Source organism: Penaeus chinensis, chromosome 38, assembly GCF_019202785.1.
Source record: "Penaeus chinensis breed Huanghai No. 1 chromosome 38, ASM1920278v2, whole genome shotgun sequence".
Classification (NCBI taxonomy): Eukaryota; Metazoa; Arthropoda; class Malacostraca; order Decapoda; family Penaeidae; genus Penaeus; species Penaeus chinensis.
The window spans coordinates 17074104-17086257 of NC_061856.1; positions in this window are offsets into that span (position 1 = coordinate 17074104).

Consider the following 12154-nt stretch of genomic DNA (forward strand, 5'->3'; position numbering starts at 1 on the left):
TAGAGAGGAAGAGAGAGAGAGAGATAGAAAGAGTCAGAGACATGTAGAGGAAGCGATGAAAGAACGATGTGAATATAAGTATCCGTAATGTGATAAAAGCTTAAATACTTAAATACATTTTACAAAGCAATACAAATTAGTCATGATGACGAAGCTCTCTTACCCAGCTATGTATAACAACAACAACGCACGACGTAGCTAACATAGGCCGCGTATTTTCGCAACCGAGGCGATTGAAAGCCACGTAGCTTCCCATCGCGTGCGTAGCGTGGCTACGCTCCCGGCGTGAATCCGCCTTTATGGTTGGCGCCGGTAACACATTGTCTGTATGAATATTCCAATGATTTTAAAAGCATGAGTGGTTTTAAAAGGCAATAATAGCCGCGTATTTGTGTAAGAGACGTGTTTGTATCTACACCTGTCCGTAGAATTATATTAGTCAAGGAAATATTCTAACCTTCACAAGTTTCACTGCACAATAACATTTATCCTTTTATTTATTTAACAACCATCGTGTATATCGAGCAATATCTAGTTACATCATCTTCAGTTCGTTTTTCATTCATATTCATTATTCTTACAAAATGGCACACAGGTAATATGAAGGAAAACGACGGGAAAATAAGCCCTGAGCGTGGCGAGCGATGGCAGCTCCTGTTATCTTGAACACCTCCTGCCAAAAGCCTTTTCTTCCTGCAATTTCTTTCCCACTTCACGCTACTCTGGAAAAATATGGAAACAACAAGAATAGCACATAACCACCCTGCCTGCCTTGTCTATCCGGTGGCAACGCATGTGGAATTTTAATGTTTATCAGAGATGCCTTCCGTCATTTGCCCCGGGGTCTGTCTTCGCTCGTGTGTTGGGTGTAATTAAGTAAGGCGCTTATGCTTGCTGGCCAGATGAGTCTCTCTGGCCCTATCTTTGTTATCAGGCTGCCCAATCTCTTTCTCTTTTTCTTGCTTTCTTTTTGTACATATATCCCTTTTTGTACATATATCCATGTACGTATAAGTGCATACACACACACATATGAATATATATGTGTATGCAAGTATGTATGTGTGTCTGTGATCGATATAAATATGAACAGTGATACATATGTTTCTTTATTTGTCCATTTGTTCATTTAACATAAAAAAAAAACAAATCTTATACATACCTGGGTAAGAGAGCTTCGTCATCATGACTAATTTGTACTGTATTGTAAAATGTACTGAGTATTTAAGCTTTTATCACATGACGTATACTTACGTATGCACATCGTTCTTTCATCGCTTTCTCTACATATCTCTGTGTCTTTCTATCTCCCTCTCTCCCTCTCTATGTTGGTCAAATGTTGTTTGCCTCTCTTTCCTCCCTCCATATATGTATATGTATATATACATATATGTATGTAGGCATGTTTGTATACACTTTTTTTTTTTTTTTGTCTACAATGTATATCTGCCTATCTATCAGTCTCAACCCCTCTCTCTTACAAGAAAAAGAGGAAGAGAGAGAAAAAGACATATAAAGAAAGTAAAGAGAGAGAAAGACAGAGACAGAGAAGAAAGAAAGAGTGAGAAACTGAAACTCATAGACAGAGAGAGAGAGACAGAAGCAAAAGAGAGACAGAGAGATAAATACAGAGAAGAAAGAGAGATACATATTTATATGTATATATACATTTATATTTGTATAATATAATATACATATATATAAGCGCTGAGAGAAACCCAGTAGTATGAACCCTATTCAGCGATAATCAACAGGAAGAATCACCGTGAATGAGTTTAACAGTTTTAGGATAATTTAATTAAGGTTCTTCATGTGACTTTTTTCTCCCCCTGAAGTGCCTGTATATATATATATATATATATATATATATATATATATATATATATATATATATACACACACAACTAAGTTCGCCATAGTGAACGAATGACAAACTGTATAAGATCAGACCAGTAATCGATATGATTACTAGAAAAGTTTCAGGTATCGTTCCTGTTGAAAAACCTTCAACGGACGAAGAAATTGTCCCTTTCGAAGGAGCCTCAAGCATACCCTCCCCTTCTTGGTTGTAACATGTTTAATACAAAATGAAAGTCTTCTCGAGGTAGTATCATTCAAGAGAAAGAAGGAGATGAAGTGACAATGTAGTGGTATGATAACAGAAGGATTACACTTCATAGTAAATTAGCTACACTCGAACCAAACCACAGTAAAGTGGGATTCTCAGGCGAGAGGATACAAAGGCACAGCATGTCACAACTACTAGTAAGGATAAACTGTCTCTTCTACAGTTCAAACTGAAAATAGCAGATTGCTTACTACAGAAAGCGCTGGAGGGAGAAGGGGAAGGCCCTCGAAGGAATCTGCTGAGGATCTGTATAAAGCCAAAACCAAGAAGTGGCTTATAGTAACCATGCCAGTCACACTAACAAGGACTAAAAAATACTATCGTTTTCCAGTGTAAAAAGATGCAAGAATCTGCACTATTATGAGATATGCAAGGTTTTGGGTCATAAAGCATACATGCATAAACATATATATGCATATGTGTATACTATATGTATATATATATATACACGCATACACACATATACGTATATGTATATACATAATTAACCTTTCAGAAAAATATAAACAGTCAGCCATTATGCGTTCCATCGTCCCTGCGGAAAAAATCATGGAGAAAATCTTTGTTCCAGTAGCCAGTATTTGTGTGATAGACAAACAGATAAATAGATGAACAGATAGACTGTGAATGTGTGTCGGCAGGAAGTCAGTCATCACGCGACCTGTGTTTCTTCATCTGTGGGAGTTATTTAGCATGATTTTTTCTCACATTGATATTGCAAGAGCCATACTGATTTGGAATTTCGAAAGATAACAATGATAATAATATTAAAACTTATTTCTCTCTTATGAGAAAACTAAATGCATACTAAAGCAATGTCTCCAGTTATATTTTTATACTGGATACTGCAAATCTTTCTCATGTATATAAAAACAATATATATTTATATAAGTGTATGCATTATATGTATATAATGAGGTTGGAATCCAGGTGGATTCCGAAACTGATGTCTCACTTTCAATAGTTTAGTTTTACATTGTGAGTTTTCTACCATGTATAGATAAGTTTACACATGGACACACCCACGTGTGGCGTACGTGAGTGTACAATTTCTGTGGAAATTCTATAAGGCCCGCGTCAGAATTATTGTCAGGGGCGCCTCCTATTAAACTTGACCACTTGAAGGCTTTCTTGCCCAGAGAAGGTTCAGCGCAAAAGAATTCCTCTGTGACCATCGCCAGTGAAACGATGGAAATCTCTGCAATGAAGAGAGTGTTACTGCAGACGTAGGAAGAATGTTTAGGGTTAAATATAGACAGTTTGTAAACGCGAAAAGAACACATTTTTTTACCCTCAGTATTAGTAAGAATAAAGAGAGAGAGGGAGAGAGAGAATGACAAAAAGAGGAACCAAGAGAAGGAATAGACGCCATATTTGACCAACATAGAGAGGATGAGAGAGATACAGATAGAGAGACAAAGACAGAGATAGAGGCATTGAGAGACAGAGAGACAGCGATGTGCATATAAGTATACATAATGAGCTTACATACTTCATACATTTTCATTAATAAGTCAAAATGACGAAGCTTTCTTACCAAAGTTTGTATAAGCATGTTTTATTTATTTTTTTTCGTTTTTTAATGTATTAGAGCAATTTCGTGTGAGACTGCAGCAGTTTTTAAAATAAAGTGATATACTATTTATAGATACATATAAACAAATAAGTATATGTACGTGTATGTAAACAAATAAACAAGTGAATAAATAAACATGTATTATTGTTCACATCTACATATACATACATACATGCATATATACATACATACATACATACATATTATATACATAAAGGTATGTATGCGTTTATTCTTACATGGGTGTATACACGAAAAGAAAGCAAGAGAAAGAGATAAAGAGCTATGGGACAGCCTGGTAACAAAAATAGAGCCAGAGAGACTCATCTGGCCAGCAAGCGTAAGCGCCTTATTTACACTCAACACACGAGCGAAGACAGACCCCGGGGCAAATGACGGAATGCATCTCTGATAAACAATTCCCCATGCGTTGCCACCGGATAGACGAGGCAGGCAAGTGTGGTTATGCGATACTCTTGTTTCTTTTTCCATGCAAATATACCAGAGTAAACTGGCTAACGTGAAGTAGGAAGGAAATTGACGGAAAAAAGTTTAGGGTACGCAATGCCCAAGACATTAGAAGCTGTCAACGCTCGCCACCCGCAGTATTTATTTTCCTGTTATTTTCCTTCGTATTAGCTTTGTGCCAATTTATAATAATGGTGAATATAAATTCAAAACAAACCTAAGACGATGTAATGAGATTTTGGTTTATATACACAGCGATCCGTAATTAAATAAAAGTCATAAATAAAATAATGCTCGACATGTAGCATTGTGCAGTGAAGCTTGTGAAGGTGCGAATACTTCCCTGACTAACATAATTCTATGGACATGTATGGATCGAGACACGTGTCTTATTAAAAAAACACTGCTATGATCGCCTATTACGCTTTTAATATTGCTCGAATAATCACAGTGACAATGGGTTAGCGGCGGCAACCATATTCAAGTTAACCTTGAATTACTCATCTGTTGCATCAATTACCGATCTTCATTGAAAACTGCGATTTTTTCCCCGTGACCGTGATCACTTATATATCGTGACTCTTGTTCCTTTCCACTGAGACAAAGCATCGGCACTATATAAGGTGAATGATATAATCCTGTTAATAAGTGCACTTCAGCAACGGATTAGCAACGAAATAGTATTCGGCAACTGACCGTGATGTGTATATATAAAGGAGACTGGAGCTGAAGTGCCAATCAACAGCCACACCCCTTTGGGAACACAATACAACTCTTATTTCTATTAAAGGTGTGTGAGAAAAGTATTATGTATCTGCCATACATTTATTTGTGCATGTGTATATGTATGTATTTATACATATGTAAATTAATTCATATATAGGTGTGCATATCTCACACACATACATATATATGAGTCACATGATTTTTGTCTTCTCTACTCTTATTGATGTGCCGACACGTGTTCATTTTCCAACCGTAATATGCGCAACATATTGATCGCTGGAAGCGAAAAAAAGAAGGAATGATTTAGTAAGCATTTTTTTTTCTCATCCCCGACGCAGGCATATCTTAGCATCTGCAATGGCTGCCCATCGCACTGTCACTTTCCTACTGCTCGTCATGCTGTCCCTGGCCGCCGTGAGCGAGTCCTTTGTGCTGTGCCCGAGTTTCCCTGGCTGCTGCCGCTCCAAGAGTTGCCACGCCCTGTGCCCGTCGTGCAGGGAAGCCAGGAACTTCGTCAACGGGGTTCGCAAGAGGCCCAGCGGCCGCGTGCCTAGCATCAGCTTCATCGAGGGAGACCCATTCGCCTTCCCCAACGCCGACATCTTCCCCAACCCGCTCATCTTCATCTAAGCTTCGACTCGGCTTCGGCTATTGATGGATTCGCAGCCGGAAAGGTCGGCTCTCGCGGGAGGGACCGTTTGGCGGCTGCGGCGTCACCAAAAGCCGAGCAGGGCGACGCGGGGAGGCGCGAGAAGCAGGCTTTTTCGTTCCGTTTCTCGGTCTCTCTGAGTCGACTTCCCAGTTGGAGATTATTTCCTGTGGATTCTTTCTCTATACTTTTTCTAAGATTTCATAGCTTCCTCCTTGTTTCGTTATTTGTATTTCCTCATCTCAGGATCATGTCTTTTAGTCCTTTAGTTCTCTTAGCATTGCTCCTTTGATTTCCGAGAAAGAATCCGTCAAGCCTAGTCAGTGAGGTTTCTCCGGGAACCTCATCTAGTCCTCAGGGATCTCGCCAAGGGGTCCGAAGCCAAAGATGTCGCGGATCTCATCGTCGGGGGAAAGATAAGAACGCCAAGAGAAGAGTCTGCCAGACTGTCTCTCACGGGTGGATGTCATGCTCGCTGCCATGCACATTCACTCATGCAGGTGAGGTGGCGAGACGCGGAGTCGAAATACCCCGTGAGAAAATTCGTTTCTGCTGTCTCTCTGTTCGACGATGCCCGTGCTCTATGCCCTCCTGTCGTGCCAAAAACGTCCTCCTTCCGGTGTCACTAGACAAACGGTTGTTATATATATTTGGAGTGTGATTTGTCTGTATGACAGGTGGTCATACATGCACATTGTTACCAGTATCATCATCATTACATCACATCTCGTATTTTGACTAGTCAAATGATAAAATGTATCATTATCCTTTTTTTCATGCAGTATATGTATACAGCATATATACCAACACATATACATACATATATACATATACATACATATTTGATATATATATATAAACTTTTCTGTCTCTCTGTATATCTATCATTGTTTCTCTCCCTCTCTCTGTCCGCTATCTATCTCTCCATTATATACACACACGCACACACACATATGAAAATATATACACATTTATAAATATGTGTGCATATAGACACAAACACACACACATATATATATTTGAATAGATATATATGTATATATACGTATATGTGTGTGTATGTGCACATATACTATTTTTAAATATGTTTATATATATAATATGTACACATACTCATACACACACACATATATATACATATATATGCATATTTATAATTTGCATATACACACATATACATACATGCATACATATATATATCATATTTATGCATATAGCTACATGCGCAGATTCATACATACATGCAAATATACATAATTAATAGACATGTATAAACTTCTTTATCTACTTATCCGTCTATATATCTATTATTGTCTCTCTCCCTTTCTGTCCGCTATATTTCTTTTTCACACACATATAAATATATATACACATTTATGAATATATGTATATATACCTACACGGACACAGACATACACATATACATTCACACACACATATATATTTGTATATGTATGTATGTGTGTTTGCTTGTGCACACATACGCTCATACACACACACACACACACATATATACATATATACACATATAATGTGCACACACACATATATATATATATATGCATTCATGTATATGTATACATACCCACACACATGTATATATGTAAATATATATATTTACATATATTTATATATGTATATGTATGTAAATAAATATATAGAAATATACAAACACAACATATATATGTGTGTGTGTACATAAGTATGTGTATACGTGTATATATAATATATATATATCTGTGTATGTCTGTTTGTGTGTGTGCACATATATATGTTTATACGTATAATATAATATATATTTGTGTGTGTATGCATACATACACACGCTTATATATATATATATATATATATATATATATATATATATATATATATGTATGTATACATATACAGACACATATGCACATGTGTGTGTGTAAAGATTGACGTAAATGAGTCATACTTTATCAAAGAAGTAAGACGAGTTTACAGATTTCTTACTTCTGTCGAAAACCCAGTGCAACTAATTAAAAAGCAGAGCCTTTCCTCGTTATATGGAACTGCAAGCTGCTGTTTTTTACACCTTCTACCTTTGTCACAGCACAGGAAATATGCTTGTGAGAAGGCCCACGGCCGTTTAGTAAGATGAACGATACTGGAAAATGATATTACTTTATTGTGACTGGTAAAGTTACTGAAAGACCCTTCTTTGTTTTGGGTTTCTACAGTTCTTCAGTAGATTCCATTGGTGGCCTTTCCCTTTTCTCTCTACAAAAGTCTTTCCTTTTTGTAGTAAGCAATCTGCTACTTTCAATTTGCACAGCTTAAGTGGCAGCTTATACCTACTTGTACTAGGGCTGAGACTTATACTAAAATATCTGCGGTAGAAAAGCCATACTTAACTTAGCATCATGTCTAGGAAAGGCTAGAGCAGTATATGGTACCACTTTTTTCACTTTATTCTGTACAGGGCGAAGCGGAAGTCAAGAATGGCGTCAGTAATTACCATACATACATATATATATATGTATGTATGTATGTATGAACACACCTGTTGGACTATGTAGACTTCTGCTTCAGTATCTCCGTGCAGCAAGTCGCTCTTTATATTTCCTTCAGCCATGATATGGATTCACCTCCTCCATCAAGACTTCAAGAAATGCTTTTAGAGTAGGCGAAGATAGCGAGCTATATCCGAGGATATGCGGCCATTTCTAGTACCTACAGAATAAAGAGCTCTGTGGAGAAACAGGCGCCGATCTCACTGTTTTCATACTTCACGCAGGGGTACAGTGGCTATTACGTGGCAAAGTTCTGAATCGCGCAGCACAACTTCAAGAGGGACTAACGGTGCTGTTAGAGAGAGAGGAAGTATCAAATTTTCGTAAGAAGATGTAAGACGAAAAAATATAAGATAGCGTTTCCTTAAGAAGGTTGCGTGGATTTTGAGAGCCTTTTACTCAAGAGAAACCTCGTAGTTTTGTTCACGGCTTGTGAAAAAGCGTCAGCTCTGGATTTTGATTCAGATCATTAAAAAAAGAAAAAAATAATTTTAGTGCGCGACCTACTTCTCTCAGATGACGTCTCTCTGTGCCAGATTCTGTTTCCGTGAATGAATCTTAAACCAGAATTTCTTTGGATTCGTGAGGATTCTCAGCTGAAGATCGACTGAACTCAAGCAGTCGACTAAACACTGAAGGAAGGCTGTCGAAGAGGCCACGTGGCTGTGAAGCTGGATTCTAGTGACCCTGAAAACGAAGGGATGTAATTTACTTGAAATCGACCCCTACATTGAGAATGTTGTCTGTCGATCACTGTTCCTCCATCTGATCTTCCGTTTGATGATTCAGGACCGATTTGTGGGAAGTTTAATAGTCTTTTGGGATTTGCGGTTTAGTGACATTGTACTGGCTCCGTGTTTTTCCATTGGATTTTTTGTGGCGTTTTTAATTAAACTGCGGTACCTTATTACTTTAATTCCTTTTCCCCTGATACAAGAAGTTTAGGGTTACATTTCTGTTGCTGTGAGTCTCTGAATTATCAGTATTTTTGTGGCCATTAGACGAAGAGACATGATTTTTTTTTTTTTTTTTTTTTTTTTTTTTGTGACGTTTCATACCATATACAGTGGGAATGCTGTTCCCATGGGAGGTTTTATGTCATCTGTTCTTTTCGATTTCATTCGATTTATTTTATGAAACGATACTATTTTCCTTAATTAGTGTCCCTGTGCGTGTTCTATGTATTATTTCTTTCTTCTTAGTCATACGTCTGATCGATGCTGAGGTGTTTTGTTCATGGCCTTTATTTTGATTGTTATTAATTTCACTACTACTACCACTATCATTAATATTATTACTGTTGTTGTTCATGCTGTTATTATTAATATCATTATCATCATCATTACTGTTATTAATATCATAATGATAGTCGATATCATCGTGATTATCATTATCATCATTACTACTACTACTTCTATCATCACCATCATTATTATCACAATTATTATCCTTACAGTTGTCATGACATTCACCACCATCACTATTATTAATTATAATTATCATCAGTATCAAAATCATTACCATCATGTTTATGATTATCATTACTGTCATAAGCTTCTAATTAATCTTGATTATCAATATCATAATTATCAACATTATCATTGTTTTCATTATCATTTTAGTTACTATTATTATTATTATCATTATTCTTTTTATTATCTAATTGTCATTATTATAATAGTTATTAGTATTATCGTTATTATTATTTTTTCATTATCATTATTATCATCCTTTGTCTCATTATTATCATTGAAAGGAAAAAAAATACGTACCGACTCAGAACGGAAGGAAGGAACAGCAACAAAACTACCTAAACAAAAAAAAAAAGAAAAGAGTTAAGCGGTGGCCTCAAGTACTCAAAGGCCTTGTTGTGGTAAGTATATACCGGCCAGCAGCGCCTTGGACAGCGGTTCCCTCCCTACGTTTTCACCCACGAGGAATACTTTCATTTTTTTGTTTATTTGATGGTTTATTTGATTGTTTACATCAGTGGTTCTCAACCTTTTTCAGCTTGTTACCCAATTTAGCATGCCACATTAAGCATGTTACCCCTTTCACACACTTAGCTATATATTTTTTCTTTTCTAATACTGTATATTAGTTTTTGATATTTATTGTTATTTGGTTTAGCTTTGTTACTTACTTATAACAGGTTTACTTTACAACTTAAAATACTAAGACTAAGTTAACATTAATCCTAATACCAATGCTTACTTGATTTTCAGAATTCTTAACATTTTTCTGTCACCCCTCCATTACCCCCGAAAAATTGCTAAATTACCCCCAGGGGGTAATTTACCCCCAGGTTGGGAACCAATGGTTTACATGTTACTCGTTTCAAGTTTATTTTCCAAGATTTACACTTTTGTTATTATATATATGATATATGTACATGATGATAATCGTGATAAAAAATAATTATAATATTAATAATGATGATAATATCAATAATAATGATAATAATAATAAAAATAATAATACTGACATTAATAATAATAAAAATAAAAAGGATAATCCTCCTAACAACTGAGTGCAATCAGATGCAATAGATGATGCTTAGTAAACAAACAAACAAACAAATAATACAAATTGGAAGCTTCTCTTATCTCAAGGAAAGAAAATCTAAACCCCTTGCCTGGTAGTATCAGAAGAGTATAATGAAAACAAGCGCAGGGTCACATGGTTTGACTTAACATAGATATAGACTTTGTAATGTTGCTGTAATATGTGATGCCGATTGAGATATTATTAAGAATATCAGTCATATGTGTAGAATTGTTATATTCATTCAAGTGGGTGTAACTTGGAGTGATGAAAAAGATGAATGTAGGGCCAGGGAAAAAAGTTGATATATATCAGCACACTCACACATGCAATCACACACACACATAGATGCATTCATAAATACATACATACACACATTTATGTGCGCGCGTGTGTGTGTGTGTGTGTGCGTGTGCATATATATATATATGTGTGTGTGTGTGTGTGTGTGTGTGCGTGTGTTAAATCAATATATGTAAGATATTCATATATGTATATCTATGCTCCATTTTATCAATATTCCCGTAATCATAATTAATTCACCATTATCACAGTGCAAACTGACAGGTAAATGAACTTACCGAATCCTTTCCCAACAGAATAAGACTAATAACAATATAATGCGGAACACTTCCATAACCAGCATATCCAGAAAGTTGTCTTGATGGTTGAAGTTCTCTAATTAAGTATTACCGCAGTTAGTAGCCCTGAACATCATTACCTTCGGCGTAAAAACCACGCATGCTTCATTAGTTATCAGATTACAGATCACAAACATCTATTATTTTTATTATAAATCGCAGAAAAAAAATTAAAAGGTTTTACTGTGAGAGAGAGGGAAAAAAAAAAAAAAAAATAGACAGAAAAATCACATCAGATATGGATGGAAATGAATTACTGCGAGGTAGCAAAGCATCCACAGGTGAAAAATTACACTAAGCAACTGAGGCGTAATAACAGGTGAGGGTTTAAATACGCGGGACAAACGCAGGTAAGCATGCACACTCTCCCTCACCCACACGGGAACATCACATCACCCTTATCTCTCTCTCCAGGTAGGCAAATAGATATTTGCACTGCATGCTACATTTGGAATCATCGCAATTATCTGTATATCATCTTTGTTCAGTACTCTTAGGGTTCATGAAGGATGGGTGCAAAGTGAGTCTTTGGTCGTTTAAGAAGCCTTTTTATTTGATCTGTTTATACATTTTTTTTTTTTTTTTTTCAGAAATCAAATCCGAGACGATGGCAAGTGTTCGGTCCATTGCTGTGCTTATGTTGGTGACGCTGTCCCTGGCTGCGGTGTGCGATTCCCGGGTGCTGTGTCGGCAGTTCCCTAGCTGCTGCGCGACCAACTCGTGTCACGCACTGTGCCCCTCGTGTCGGGAAGCCAAGTTCTTCACCAAAGGCGTGAGGAACAGGCCCAGTGGACGTGTTCCCAAAATCAGCTTCATCAACGGAGATCCCTTTGCCAACCCAAGTGGCGGCGTATTCCCCGACCCTCTCATCTTTGTGTAATG